Source organism: Pelodiscus sinensis, chromosome 19, assembly GCF_052426305.1.
Source record: "Pelodiscus sinensis isolate ZL-2025 chromosome 19, ASM5242630v1, whole genome shotgun sequence".
Taxonomy (NCBI): domain Eukaryota; kingdom Metazoa; phylum Chordata; order Testudines; family Trionychidae; genus Pelodiscus; species Pelodiscus sinensis.
In genome coordinates this window covers 26,814,453-26,828,301 of record NC_143070.1, presented here as the reverse complement: position 1 = coordinate 26,828,301, position 13,849 = coordinate 26,814,453, and the positions used below count along the sequence as shown (strand labels likewise).

Sequence of the window (13,849 nt, the reverse complement as noted above, 5' to 3'; positions counted from 1 at the left end):
ATGAGGGTCCATTCTCCCTTGCCCAGAGGGGACAAGAACAGAAACCAAACAGAACATCAAAGCAGCCAGACTGGGCCATGCCAGTTGCCCAACTAGCTCAGGATCCTGTCTCACAACAGCAGCCAATTTCATTGTCCCGAGGGAATCCTCAGGACAGACTCTTGTTAAGTGATTCCTTCCGTCACCCATTCCCAGCTTCTGGAATACACCAGCTAGGGATACCTTCCCTGTCCATCCTGGTTAAATGCCATTCATTGTGGCCACCAGGGCTTCCAAAGTTGAGTAACTCTGCATTAAGGGTTCTTATTAATGTCAAGAACCTCAAGCAATGTAAAGCCAGAGTGTGTTGGACCTGGAAAGAAAAATATTTCCACTAGAAGGAAATTTTCCAAGGGGGAACTTGGATTTGAACCAAGGACCACTTGATCTGCAGTCAAACACTCTACCACTGAGCTACACCCCCACAAAAATTGGCATCTGCAGCCAATGTTGGGAACTGGACGAGGAGCAAGAGACAAGAGGCTTTTGTGTAACTCACATCCCAGGTGCCACCCTTGGGCTTGGTCTCCACACTGAGCAGGCGCGTGGCAGGGGTCTGATGCTGTCACAGCTGCAAGGCAAGTCACCCATCTGGCCCCTGAGTTCCATGTGGGCAGCAGCTAGACAGTGTGAGTGGAACAGAGGGTCGTGGGGGGCAGGGATTTGTATATTTTAGGGAGGGTCCTGAGTCCTGGCTCCCAGCCACGCACCTTGGCAGAAAGACCAGCAGCCCCTGCACAAAGCGCCTTGTGGGAATAAGAGTTGGGGTGGCAGGAAAGGGGCTGGCCCCTCAGCACCAGCGAGTAGGTATGAAAAGATGGGAGTGAATCCTGCTACCTCTCATGCGCAAAGGCAGCACTTTTCCAATGCAGCTAATTCTGCCCCGCTTGCAACCTGCCTCCAGTGCTCCTGCCACTGTCTGGCCAGGAGGGCTGGTGTCCAGCAGCTCTCTGCCCCAACGTGGCTGGTTTTAGGGAAAGCAAGTAGGAAGTGGGGGCCGGGCCGGGGGGGCTACTGGAGCCACTTAGCCCCCCCTGGCTGGCTCTGCTGGTAAAAAGAAAAATTGGAACTTTTTCCCCTCATTGGAGAATGTGGATATCGATCCCACTACCTCTCACATGGAAAGTGAGCGCTCTACCACTTGAGCTAATTCCCCTGCTACATGTACAATGGTCTTCTTGGAGGCTCTTCCCTTCTCCACAGAGACGTCGGCCTTCTAGGTCACTTAGTCGTGGGAAAGGAGAAGGCTCCAAAAAGGCCTCAAGGGCAGATCTCAAGGAGACTCCCTGCAGCAAAGCCATGGGGGGGGGGCTCTGAGATGGCCCCTGCCCTGCAGCCTGTCCCACCTGGCCACTGTCATGGACTCTCTGTGAAGTCATCACCTCCCAACCTCCCTTAGCCAATAAGCTGAGGGGCTGCAAAAGGCCCTTGTGATGTCACTGCCACACCCACCCCTGCCCTCCAGGGCTAATGTCCTGCCCCAGGCAGCCCCTTTGCATGGCTGAGCTGCTCCCAGGGCTGAAAGTGACACATTTCTCACAGGGCCTGTTCTATTGGGCACCACCCCTTGGGCTGGGCAGGAGGGAGGGCGAGGCTCAAGGCAGGAAGTGGGGGGAGGGGTTGTGATAGGACAGTACCTGTAAGAAATTAAAAGGAGGAGTGTGGGAGGCTCAAGCAGGGATTTGGGGAGTGTGTGAGAGTGGGGAGGGGCTCAGGGCAGGGGTGAGGATGTGGGAGGGTAGAGAAGTCAGGGCACAGGATCTGGGATATGGGGGAGTCTTGGGGCTGGGACTGTGTGTGTGTGTCGAGGGGATCCCTCTGCTCTGTGCTCCCTGAGGCCCTTTAACACACATGGACTGACCTGGGCGCAGGCCAATGAGGGGCGTTTCAGTGAAGCTACATGTAAATGGATCCCTCGAGCAATCCCTGCCAGCCACACGCACAGGGGGAGGGACTTTAGCCAAAGAAGCAGAAGCAGCCAATCTGAGGGAGGTTTAGAAGCAAAGATGGGCTGCTGCCAGGATGGATGAGGGGATGTCACAGGGCACGAGCATGATAAGGGGAGCAGAGAGGGCCCTGCTGCACCGAGAGACATGGCAAAGCCTGGGATTGAACCAGGGACCTTTAAATGTTTCATCTAAGGCTCCGCACACTGAGCTGCCAACAAACCCGTCTGGCTCATTATTAACTGTCCAGGATGTTTGGCAGCCGTGTCACAGCCTGAGTGTTGCTCAGCACTAGTAGGAGACAGGGAGGGACAAAATGGTCCTTTCAGAACAACTCCCAGCCCTAACCCCAAGGACCAGCCCTTCCCTCCACCCTTACTGGGGTCTGCTGGGAATTGCCTGGATGCCAGCCCACCCCAGTGTCAGCCTAAGGATTGACTGGTCTGTAAAAGCTGCACCCTGGAAATTAGGAAGCAGCTAAAGTGACTCTGGTGGGACTTGAACCCACAGCCTTTGAATGTCTTGCTGGACTCACATTAACCACTACAGCTTAGAAGTCCAACATACTTTCCATTGCACCCCAGAGCCTGATGGGCTGGTGAGTTGGATATCTCCACTCTCTGCTTTGCCACTGGGGGGGTCTGTCTCTTTTGGGAGAGAAGGTAAGAAGAGGGAGGGGGCCACTGAAATTAAAGGATAGTGCTGTAATTGGAGAATGTGGGCATCAATCCCACTGCCTCTCGCATGCTAAGCGAGTGCTCTACCACTTGAGCTAATTCCCCTGCCTGCAAAAGGCTTTGCTGCCTCACCCACCTTGTTCCAGAGCCCACAACATCCCTGCGAGTGCTACTTGTGAGACTCACACCTGTGGGTCGGCTAGCTCGGAGGTTTAGGACGTGGTGCTCATATCACACTGACGCGTCTTAAGAGCAAGCCCCTTATTTCAAGCTATAACAGGCTCGCTATTCCGACGTCCCTGCATGGGGATTTATTTCGAAGTGCTGTGTAGCCAGCCCCAAATTACAAAATAAGCTATTTCAAAATACAGGCAGTCCCCGAGTTACGCGGATCCGACTTATGTCGGATCCGCAGTTACGAACGGGGCCCTTCCTCTCCCTGGTCTCCAGCAGACCAGGGAGAGGAAGCAAAGCGGCGGAACACGCGGCCAGCTGACAGCCCAGACGCATCTGGGCTGTCAGCTGGCCGCATGCTCTGCTCTGCTCCCCCTCCCCCTGGTCTGCAGACCAGGGGGGGGGGGAGCAGAGCAGAGCAGAGCAAAGCAGCGGAGCACGCGGCCAGCTGACAGCCCAGACGCGCCGTGGCTATCCTGCTGCCCTCGGGCTCCATGGCTTTGCTCTGCTCTGCTCTCCCTCCCCCTGGTCTGCAGACCAGGGGGACGGGGAGCAGAGCAGAGCAAAGCCGCGGAGCCCGAGGGCAGCAGGATAGCCACGGCGCGTCTGGGCTGTCCCGCTGCCCGCGTGCTCCGCCGCTTTGCTCCCCATCCCCCTGGTCTGCAGACCAGGAGGACGGGGAGCAAAGCAGAGCAAAGCCACGGAGCCCAAGGGCAGCAGGATAGCCACGGCGCGTCTGGGCTGTCTCGCTGCCCCCGTGCTCCGCGGCTTTGCTCCGGACGCCTGTGGTACAGCAGCTGGGGCGCTGCCGGTTGGTCCCGTAGCGCCGCTCTGGGCGCCACTGGACCAACCCAGCAGCACCCCAGCTGCTCTGCCCCAGGTGTCCCCAAGTCAGCAGCTGCTGAAAATGACCAGTGGCTGACTACAGGAAGCCCCTGCCCCGGGCTTCCTGGAATCAGCCGCTGATCAGTTTCAGCAGCAGCTGACTTGGGGATGCCTGGGGTTCTTACGTTGAATCTGTTTATAAGTCAGAACTGGCGTCCAGATTCAGCCCCTGTTGAAACTGATCAGTTTCAGCAGCAGCTGAATCTGGATGCCAGTTCTGACTTACATACAGATTCAACTTAAGAACAAACCTACAGTCCCTATCTTGTACGTAACCCGGGGACTGCCTGTAGGCGCATTGATTATTTTGAACTATGGGACGCACCCCTAGTGAGTTAGAGCTGAACTCTGCCCCCAGCTCCCTGCTCCACCCACCCACCTACCTACTGACTCCCTCACTGCCATGGGGCTGTTTGCACTGGCCTCTTCTCTCTGTAGCCAGGCTTCAGCCAGGACTGAGACTCAGGCAGGAGAATGTGACCCGGCTCCCTGCACCTGGGCCCTGCATTTCTCATCCCTTCAGAGACACTTGCCAGCGGAGGAATAAATCACAGTCACATGAGTGTAGATTATGAAACTTTGTAGCTGTTGTTGCCTTGGAAACTCCCCACAGACCTTCCCCTGGGGTGCCGGGCAGCCCACTCACACTGCACAGCTCACTTCGAGGTGAGGGTGCTGTGTAGACGTGCCCGTCCTGTTGAGGGCCAGCCTGCTGGGGGGAGGCTCTGGCCACTTCATTTCCTCGTGTCTCTCAGGCTGTATTTACACTGCAGGGCTACGTCTACACTGGCGGCTTTTTGTGCAAGAGCAACTGCTCTTGTGTAAAATCTTGCAGAGCGTCTACACTGAAGGCACATTTTTGCGCAAGTAAATTTATAGTGCAGCATCAGACAACAGGGCTTCTTGCACAGAAGTTATTGCTCTCCCCCCCCGAGTAATAAGCCCTCTTGTGCAAGAACTCGTCCACAAGGAGGCAGTGTGGACGGGCAACAGGGGTTTCTTGCTCAAGAAAGCCAAATATCTAAAATGCCTGTCAGACTTTCCTGCGCAGGAGAGCGTCCACACTGCCATGGCTGCTTTTACAGAAAAGCACTTCTCTTGTGCAACAGCACATGGCAGTGTGGACACACTGTTGGGCAAGACCTTTTGCACAAAACAGGGTAGATGTAGCCAGGGGTGTTTGGGTTTGTTACCAGCACTGAGCTTTGTACAACAGCCCAGGGAACATTGTGAAAAGCCAAAACCTTCCCGCCCTGGGTGTCCTTGGCCAGTCAGCAAGTGGCAGAAAGGTTCCCTGAAGTGCTGACTTCAGGTGATTTGAAACAAATTGTAACAGCTCAGATGAGGTGGCCGAGTGGTTAAAGCGATGGACTGCTAATCCATTGTGCTCTGCACGCATGGGTTCAAATCCCATCCTCATTGGGTTTTTGCAGCCTGTTCTCTTGCCTCTCTCAGAGGTTCAGTGCCAGCCTCTCCTGCAACCCTGCCTGCCCCACAGGGGAAATCTCCACAGAGACACTCCCAGCTCAGACCCTCAATCCCTTTTGCCCTCAAGGGGAAACCTCACAAAGGAGATTCCAGGCAGCCAGGCCATGGGGGTCTCTGAGATGTCCCACCTGGCTGTTGCCATGGTCCCTCTATGAGGTCACTGCCTCCCAGCCAATGAGCTGAGGTGCTGCAAAAGTTCCTTGTGATGTCACTGCTGCCTTGCAGGCTCATGTCCTGCCCCTGGCCAGCCCCTTGGCATGTGTGAGCTGCTCTCCCTGCCCCTGTCACTCAGGGCTGGTTCTGGGGCTCACGCAGGGAACATCAGAGGCTGCTCAGGGGGCCACATTGCTAGGCCAGGGGGGCCCTCCTGTGGGGCTGTGAGTGTTGCCGTCCCTGCTGTACAGACACGGCCATAGAGCCTCAGGAGGCTGCAACGGTGGGAGACACTTGGTTTCGGGAGGGAGACGAGATGTCAAGTCCCATGACTTGGAGCCAGCTACAGACATCCATGGAAAGCTGATTTTCAGAGGGGTGTGATCAGCCCTTCCTGTGTATCTGGCTTCTTCAAAGGGGCTTAATCAGGAGCTAAAAGTTGAAGAAGGGACATTTAGAAGGTGAATTTCTGTCTCTGGCACTGTCCCACCTGACAAAGAATTTACATTCCTCTGCTTTCTGAGACAGTTGGCAAGGATGCTCCACAGTGGCTCTCTCTCTCTCTCCCTCTCTGCAGAAGCTGTTCAGACCCCTCACTAGCCAATGCTGGTGTCAGGTGCAGCTCTGAGTATTAAAACCCCAGGTGTGCAAAGTCAGAATGAAGGGATGCATTTTGCTCTAGAAGTGACAGCCGGAGGGAGGTGGCTGGAGCAGAGCAGGGTCTTTCTGGAGACAAAGCGGAGCCTGAGGATGAGAAGGCCCATGAGAGGCAGAGACTCCAGAGCGGGGGGGCTAGTTATTTGGTCTGGCAAACTGGCATGGCCCAGTCTGGCTGCTTTGCTGTTCTATTTGGCTGTTCTTGTCCCCTCTGGGCAAGGGAGAATGGACCCTCCCCGCATCCTGAAGTGGACATTAAATGGCCTGTGAAAGGCTAGTGTAGGTGAGCAAGGAGACATGTTTTATGTGTCTCTGGTTGTCTAGTGATTAGGCTCCAGCACTTTCACTGCTGTGTCCTGGGTTCAATTCCCAGTCAGGGAAGCCCCTGGCAACTTTTACCAAACAACTCCATAGTCAACTTTCTTGCCACATGTTACAGCAGCTGTGACCCAAGAGGTTAACTCAGGCTCCTTTCCCACCTCTCCCTCACTGCTAAAAAAAGGGTCTAACGGTGCCAGCAGCCTTTCAGAACATCCCCCAGCCCTTCCCTCCCCCTTGGCTGGGCACTGCCTGGGCTCAGGCCTCCCCAGTGCCAGCCTAAGGGCTCTGGAGAGGACAGGGCAGCTCCAGGGGCAGAGTCCTTTTTTCTGCAGTAGTTTAAACCCAGCCCCTTGGTTCCAACTAACTTTACTCCTCATTTTTTGCCCTCTGTGTCCCCCCTCTCCCCCCCGCTGGTAATACAATCAGGACTTTTCCCTGTTGAAAGAACAAACTCTCTGGTTTTTATGTGGGGAATGTAGAACCGGGGAGGAGCTGGGGAAAGACCCTGGGAGGGGGAGCAGGCTGGGAGGAAGGGCTAAGGCTGGCACCTTCCTCTGGTGGTCCCACTGCCTCATGTCAGGGGCCTCAGCAGCGCTGGGGGGTGGCTCCAGGGGGAGAAGCTGGTTCAGGGGAACATGAGCTGCTGGGCCACTGAAGAAGACCCCCAGCAGCAGCCTCTGTGCAGGGCTCACACGCTCCAGGCCTCCCGGTCATATTGAGTCTCCCTGTGTGGCTTGGGCTCCAGAGCCTGCCCCCCAGCTGGTGCCTTGAGGTAGCCACTGCAGCAGCAGGAATTTGGGCATCAGTTCCCCTGCTTTTGGGGACAGGAAGCCAGGCCAAGGCCCTTTTAGCCACTGGGGCTGTACAGGCTGGAGCCTCCCTCTGCCAGATCTCTGCCCTGCTTCCTGCAAAGTTCACATATTTGCTTCGTTTTGCTTCCCTGTCCATAGCAGGCAGTTAAAGGAAGGGAAGTCACCAAACCAAACACCACTCTGGCCAGCATGGGGCTTGAACCCATCACCTGGGCGTTATTAGCACCACACTCTAACCAACTGAGCTAGCCGGCCTACAAAAGTGCAGTTCCACAGTTCACCAGTGGCCCTTTCAAGAAAGGCGTCTCAGGCAGCTGCAGAGACATCTCTGCAGCTGCCAATGGCTCTTCTCTGACAGGGCCACTAGCGACTCACTGTGATGTGGGCTGGCTAGTCCAGCTGGTTTGAGGGTTGGTCAAGGTGGCTGGCGGCCGGCAGACCCAGGGCAAAGAGAAGCCGGAATCTCTTGCTGCCAGCACCTTGCCTCCCAGTTTCTTCCCTGCCAGCAGCAGCCGCACCCCCTTTCGGCCACTGGGTCAGCCCGGGAAGGGAGGCAGGAATGGGGCCTCAGTTTGCAGGTTTCCGAGTCCTGAGCGCTGCCCATGACACCAACCACCCCTCAATCAACTGGGCCAAACTGGTGCCCAGTTCATGCCCACTGGGACCTGCTTTACTTGGTTTCTTTCCACCCAGAGCCCCTTCTTCTTCTGGGCTGTGAGGAACATCCCTGGGATACTCTCATATCCCTGCACAGGGCCATCTCTCCAGTGACAGGAGACGGGGCTGGGCTTCTGACCTGCTCCACCGACACCTCCCGTCAGTCAGCTCCATCACTCAGTGCATGCCAGGGAGTTGAGTGATTGTGCCCTTGAGTGGCATTCTCAGTCAGCCAATCAGCTTTGTGAGGAGTTCATGGAGGCAGGGCAAAGAGCTCTCTTGTTAGGCCAGCAAGGAAGCATCAAGGCCCCACCCCCAGGGAGCCAGCTGGAGACCATGTGGAGGGAGCCACTGCCTCTCCCCTGTGTAGCCGGCACTTTCCCAGTGGGCAACTCTGCTCCCTGGGGCCTGTCTCTACCGCTTCTGTCACCGCCAGGCAATGGGAGAGTGAGTGGACTCCCCAAGGGGCCCACAGTGAGAGTCAGGGGGCTGGTGGCTCAGGGAGGGGCGGTCCCAGGAGGCAGAGGGCACCTGTGACTCTCAGTTGGCAGCTGACACTCTGCTCCTTGCTTCCCTCCCGCTGCTTCACCTCCCAGGGCTTCTTTCTCCTTCCCTGTCCATAGCAGGCAGCTACACAAAGGCAAGTCACCAAACCAGACACCCCTGTGGCCAGCATGGGGCTTGAACCCACCACCTGGGCGTTATCAGCATCAAGCTCTAAACAGCTGAGCCAGCAGCCCACGAGGGGCCCTTTGGGAAAGACCCCACAGGCAGCCACGAGCTCGTCTCTGATGGGGCCACGGGCGACTCACTGAGATGTGGGCTGGCTAGTCCAGAAGTCACAGGAGCAGGAGCCTGGGTGGGTTCAGGGGGGCCTTGAGCAGGAGCAGGTTCGGGGTTCGGGGGAGGGGCTGCTGGGCCACTGAAGCAGGTGACCAGGTGGTTGGCAGCAGCGCTGTGGGCTGGGCACATGGTCCCAGTTTCCTGGACATACAGAGCCTCGGGGAAGTCACTGCAGCAGCAGGAATTTGGGCATCAGGTCACCCCACTGGGGACAATGGAGGGAAGAGAAGAGTTTTGCCTACTCTTGGAGAAAGCAGGCCAGGCCAAGGCCCTTTTAGCCACTGGGTCTGTGCAGGCTGGAGCCTCCTCCTACCAGTTCTCTGGCCTGAGTCCTGCAAAGCTCTCAGCCTTTTGCCTGTTTCTGCTTGTCTGTCCATAGCTGGCAGCTAAAGTAGTCACCACAGCAAACAACTGTGTGGCCAACACGGGGCTTGAACCCATGACCTTGGTGTTATTAGCACCACACTCTAACCAACTGAGCTAGCCGGCCTTCAGGAGCTGAGCTTACAAATGGCCCTTTCAGAAAGGCACCTCCGGCAGCTGCAGGGATGTCTCTGAAGCTTCCAATGGCTCTTCTCTGACAGGGTCACTAGCGACTCACTGTGACGTGGGCTGGCTAGTCCAGCTGGTTTGAGGTTTGGTCAAGGTGGCTGGCGGCCGGCAGACCCAGGGCAAAGAAGCAGCAGAAATCTCCTGCTGCCAGCACCTTGCCTCCTAGCTTCTTCCCTGTCGGCAGCAGCCGCAGCCCCTTTTGGCCACTGGGAAGAGAGGCAGGAATGGGGCCAAGTAGCGGGTCAGGCTGAGGGGGGCAGGCAAAGCTCATCTTGTCTTGCAGGGCCACTGGCAACAGCTTCTCTCTTGTGCGCTGCTGCTGAGGAGAAAAACACCCTGAGAGGGACCAGAAAGACCCATTTAAAAGATTGTTTGGGGGGGTCACCTGCTAGCGCCAGGCGGGCAAGAGTCAGAGCCTGGCAGCTCCTGGGGACCACACAAGAGACCACAAGGGTAAGCAGCAAGCTCCAGGCAGGTTAAGTTTTAGGGCCCAGCCCATCTCAGCCAGGCAGATCATAGCATCAGACTGAGCTCCAGGGGGCATCAGACACAAAACTCTCTCTCTGGGGAGCTTGTAGACAAGGAGCCCAAAGCCCATAAAGTGGGAGGGTTTTGCAGCAACCAACCCAGCCCCAGCAAGTCCCACTGAGATTTGAACTCAGCTCACAGGATTCAGAGTCTGAGTGCTGCCCCTTACAACATGGGATCTACATGAGCCAGCAGTGACTCAATTACACTGAACTGGAGCCTCAGCTCATGGCCACTGGGACCAGCTTTGCTTGTTTCCTTCCACCCAGAGCCCCCTTCTCCTCCTGGGCTGCAAGGAGCCTCCCTGGGATGCCCTGAGACAGGCACAGGGCTCTGCCTCCCCATAACCAGCCCCACCCCACCCAACCGGCTTTGGAAGAACAAAGGGAGGGGGGCCTAGGTACACTGCTCCCTTCTTACACACTTCAAAAAGTCTATTTGTACGCAGGCCAAGACTGTGTGGCCTAAAAGATAAAGCATCTGACTTTGGGTTGGATGACTACAGGGTTTGAGTCCCTTTGCAGTTGTGTTGACTGTGCTTGTGGGTTCTGGTATCTCATGCTTGGAAAGGTTCTTTGTAACAATATGTATCCATTGGAAGGCCTCCAGCTATTCAGCAAATCTAACCTTTACCATTCTGCAGAGAGGCAGCAATTAACTGTAAAGCCTGGGCTCACATTCCATCCAAATAGCATTTCAATAGGGTCACACTAGGCTGTGAGAAGGGGCTTGGATCCTAAGGACACCCACTGTCACCAAGTAAGAAACAGATCTCAGGATGGGAAGAGAAAACTTAGTTAACAGCATTTTGTCTGGCAAAAAACTGCTTATCAGTGTTTGTGCAATTGGCATTCTATGATTATTGTCCTCACTTTCCTATTGTTTGTCTGTGTGGTCGCTGTCTGCATTGTAACTGTTTCTCTCTGCTGTATCATTAATGTTGCTGGGGGGAAATCAACAAAGGCAGTGCAGTATGATTGGTTAGGTAAATCATAATAGTATGTTATCTTTGGTTAGTAACATTAAACTAAAATAATTGGTTAAGCAGGACTCAATTTTCACTCTATAAACTGGGGTCCAAGAAGGAGACCAGGGAGAAGAAGGAAAAGGGGAAAAGAGAAGAGGAAGAAGGAGGAAAAGGGAAAGGAAGGGAGAAGACCAAGAAGGAGGAGAGAAGCCCTGGAAGCAGAACTCACCTCCAAGGCAGTCTCAGACCAGAGCAGCCAGGACTCCTCTGCATGATTGTTGAAATGGTTTGCTGTGTGAATTCTGTCAGGTGACGTCAGGCCTGGACACTGGAATTATTTACCAGTTTCCCTGAGCTATTAAGTCTCAGAGCTGTGATGGCCGAGTGGTTAAGGTGTTGGACTAGAAATCCAATAGGGTTCCCCTGCGCAGGTTCAAATCCTGCTCACAGAGAGGCCTGTATTTTGGTTGCACCCCTTCCTAGGCCAACAAGGTACCCAAACTCTGAGACCCGGGAGAAGAACGTGCCTGTTCCATCAGAAGGGACACCTGGGCTATGTCTACACTCACAGCTTCTTCCATGAGTAATATGCAAATGAAGCTAAGTTTGGAATATTACTGAGCCTCATTTGCATAGCTAATGAGCCACCATTTTTTTCAGAAGAGACTCTTGCACCAGAAGGAGCATCTACACTGCCCCTTCTTGCACAAGAAAAACCCTCCTGCGCACTGCGATTACACCTATTACTTTTCACTAAACACAATTATCAGACTACCCAGTGCACATTCCTACCTTCCATTGTGCACACAACATACATGGGGCTCTAATTACTGGCCACCTGCCTTTCACACAGATCATTGATCCTTGTGACTTTCAGGTACATTCACATGGCAGCTGTTTGAACATAATGTGCTTCTATTGCATGATCAGCACCAGAGTCTCCGGTTGTGTCTACACTGTGAGTTTTCTCAGCAAAAGATGTGCTAATGAACAGGGCTTGCCAAGCAGCGGGGAGCTCTGCTCGCCAGCCACGTGGTTTCGCATGGTTCTGCGCTCTGCGCACACGCAGATCATTCTGCACATGTGCAGATTGCTCTGCTCCAGCTCTTCCAGGATGTAATTACTTACATCCACGGGCGAGTAGATTACATTATTTGCTGAGCCCTGCTAATGAGGGTCTCATTTACATGAGTCATGATCTCATTTGCATATTTTCTGACAAACTGGTTTTGTACTGGGGTTGTCGTGCAATAACAAGCAGCATGGAAGTTTTCTGTTTGTGCAAAACCCCCTTTTTCTGCAAGATCAGGATACCTCTTTTTAGGGGGCATAAGAATCTTGTGGAAAAAGGGAAATTTGTGCAAAAAAAAATGTTCACACTGATTGTTTTTGCACAGCAATCCCATTGGCAGAAAATATGCAAATGAGATTGTGACTGATGCAATTGAGTCCCTCATTAACATATTTTTTACAGAGAAAACTTCTAGTGTAGCTGTAGTCTCTATGAGCCTCACTAAATCAAACCCTTAGGGCACCTCCTGCTCTTTGCTACTATCCTACTCCCACTGTGAGGGCACCACCAAGGTCAACTGAAGGTAAAACCAACTCCAGATACATGTTGAAGAATGGTGGGAAGAAAAGACCCATTGACCTGGCAACAAGGCACCACTGGGAGTTGAACCCAGGCTCTCCTGCTTACGAGGCAGGTGCTTTAGCCAATTAAGCCATGGTGCCCTCCTTGGAAGCAACCCTAAAACTGTTCTACTTTATGGTGCCAGACCCCCCCCTTCCCATTCCAACATGCAGCCGTTCCCCATTCCCCTCCAGCTCTTGCCATGACTCAAGGCCTGCGCAGCCCAAGACATTTGATTGGCAGCTGGTACCCAAAACCTTTTTGTCAATTGTAGCACCAGGCCCCAAAGGGACAGACCCAAGGCAGCCGCCTGGTCCTAAGGCCGGGCCTGCAGCCAGGGGGAGGGAGAAGAATCTCCCCTTTCAGCTGGAGTTGAATCAGCAACCTAAGGGCACTTGCCGAGCACCCGCTATAGGCCTCTGCTCTGCCAGCTGAGCTATGGAAGGTGCCTGGGGCAGGCTGCTTTGCCTATGTTGGCCCTCTCATGAGTGCCAGGGCAAGAGCCCCCCGAATGGGAGGGGCAGGAGAACCCAGCAGCACAGGGGTGTCACAGGCGCTTCACCCGCAGAAGGACCCTTGAGTGATCCAGGCAGAAACGCCGCGTCTCGCTCCCTGCAGCTCCCCTTGCTGCCCTGGCAGGCGCTGCCCCTTCTCCCACCGGCCTGGGCCTGGCCTCCCTCCCCTGCCTGGCACCACAGAAAGCCCCTTGGTATGAGCCTGGGTAAGCTTAGGCCCTCGGCTCTGGGGCCAGCCCCATTGTGTGTCAGAGCCCCCTGGCCACAATGCTACTCCAGGGGGCCTGGTTCCAGGGCCTCCTAATCCCAGGGACTGGGGGGCTGGAGGCCTTTGCCCTGGAGCCTCAGAGCTCCCCCAGTGCCACCTGCCAGGAGGGGGAATCTCCCGCAGGGCCAGTGCGATGTAGGAACCTCTCCCAGGGCAGTGCCCCAGCCCAGTCCCTGCCCCTTGTGGGGGCAGGTAAAAGATACCCCCTCCCCTTCCCCAGAGAGCAGCCCCCCAGGGCTATAGGGGGCGGATCTGGCCCAGGGCTGCTCCCAGCAGAGGTGGCTTTGATTCCAGCCTGGGTCCAGGGAAACTGCTCCCAGCTCCCAGCACGTGCGAGGTTGGGGGAGTGAGCAGATCAGCGTTTGCAGATATTTACACTTATTTGCATAATGCGTATGCAGATATGCAGGGCTCGGCAATTAGGGCAATCTACCCGCCCATGGTGAGTAGACTTTAGCCTGGTGCGGCGCTCAGTGCAGTCTGTGCATGCGCAGTGATATGTAAATAAAATGTTACTGGTCTGGCAAAAGTTTGTGAATGGTTTGTCTGTCCATGGTATAAACACAAAGGCTGGAAACACTGGCCTGATCCCTGGGGGCTTGCCGAATGCAAGGCAGGGAAAACATTGGGTGAAGGGAGGGGGCATATTTTCCCCACCAGGCCTTTGTTCCTCGGAATCCCTGGGGACGTTGGGTTTTGTCTCATTTTTCTTCCCTTTTCCCTGCTTCCCTCTT

The 13,849-nt window shown here is 55.0% G+C and overlaps 5 non-coding genes across 5 annotated transcripts; 2 read left to right on the top strand and 3 right to left on the bottom strand.

Annotated features, from left to right (window-relative positions):
* Nucleotides 1-391: 391 nt before the first annotated feature.
* TRNAC-GCA (transfer RNA cysteine (anticodon GCA)) lies at nt 392-463 on the bottom strand. Its single transcript has one exon. It is a non-coding gene; the product is annotated as a tRNA-Cys (tRNA).
* Nucleotides 464-5,061: 4,598 nt separating this feature from the next.
* TRNAS-GCU (transfer RNA serine (anticodon GCU)) lies at nt 5,062-5,143 on the top strand. The gene has a single exon. It is a non-coding gene; the product is annotated as a tRNA-Ser (tRNA).
* Nucleotides 5,144-9,068: 3,925 nt separating this feature from the next.
* Nucleotides 9,069-9,142, bottom strand: TRNAI-AAU (transfer RNA isoleucine (anticodon AAU)). The gene has a single exon. It is a non-coding gene; the product is annotated as a tRNA-Ile (tRNA).
* A 1,927-nt stretch (nt 9,143-11,069) lies between these two features.
* On the top strand, nt 11,070-11,151 carry TRNAS-AGA (transfer RNA serine (anticodon AGA)). The gene has a single exon. It is a non-coding gene; the product is annotated as a tRNA-Ser (tRNA).
* A 1,208-nt stretch (nt 11,152-12,359) lies between these two features.
* TRNAT-CGU (transfer RNA threonine (anticodon CGU)) lies at nt 12,360-12,433 on the bottom strand. Its single transcript has one exon. It is a non-coding gene; the product is annotated as a tRNA-Thr (tRNA).
* Nucleotides 12,434-13,849: the final 1,416 nt, after the last annotated feature.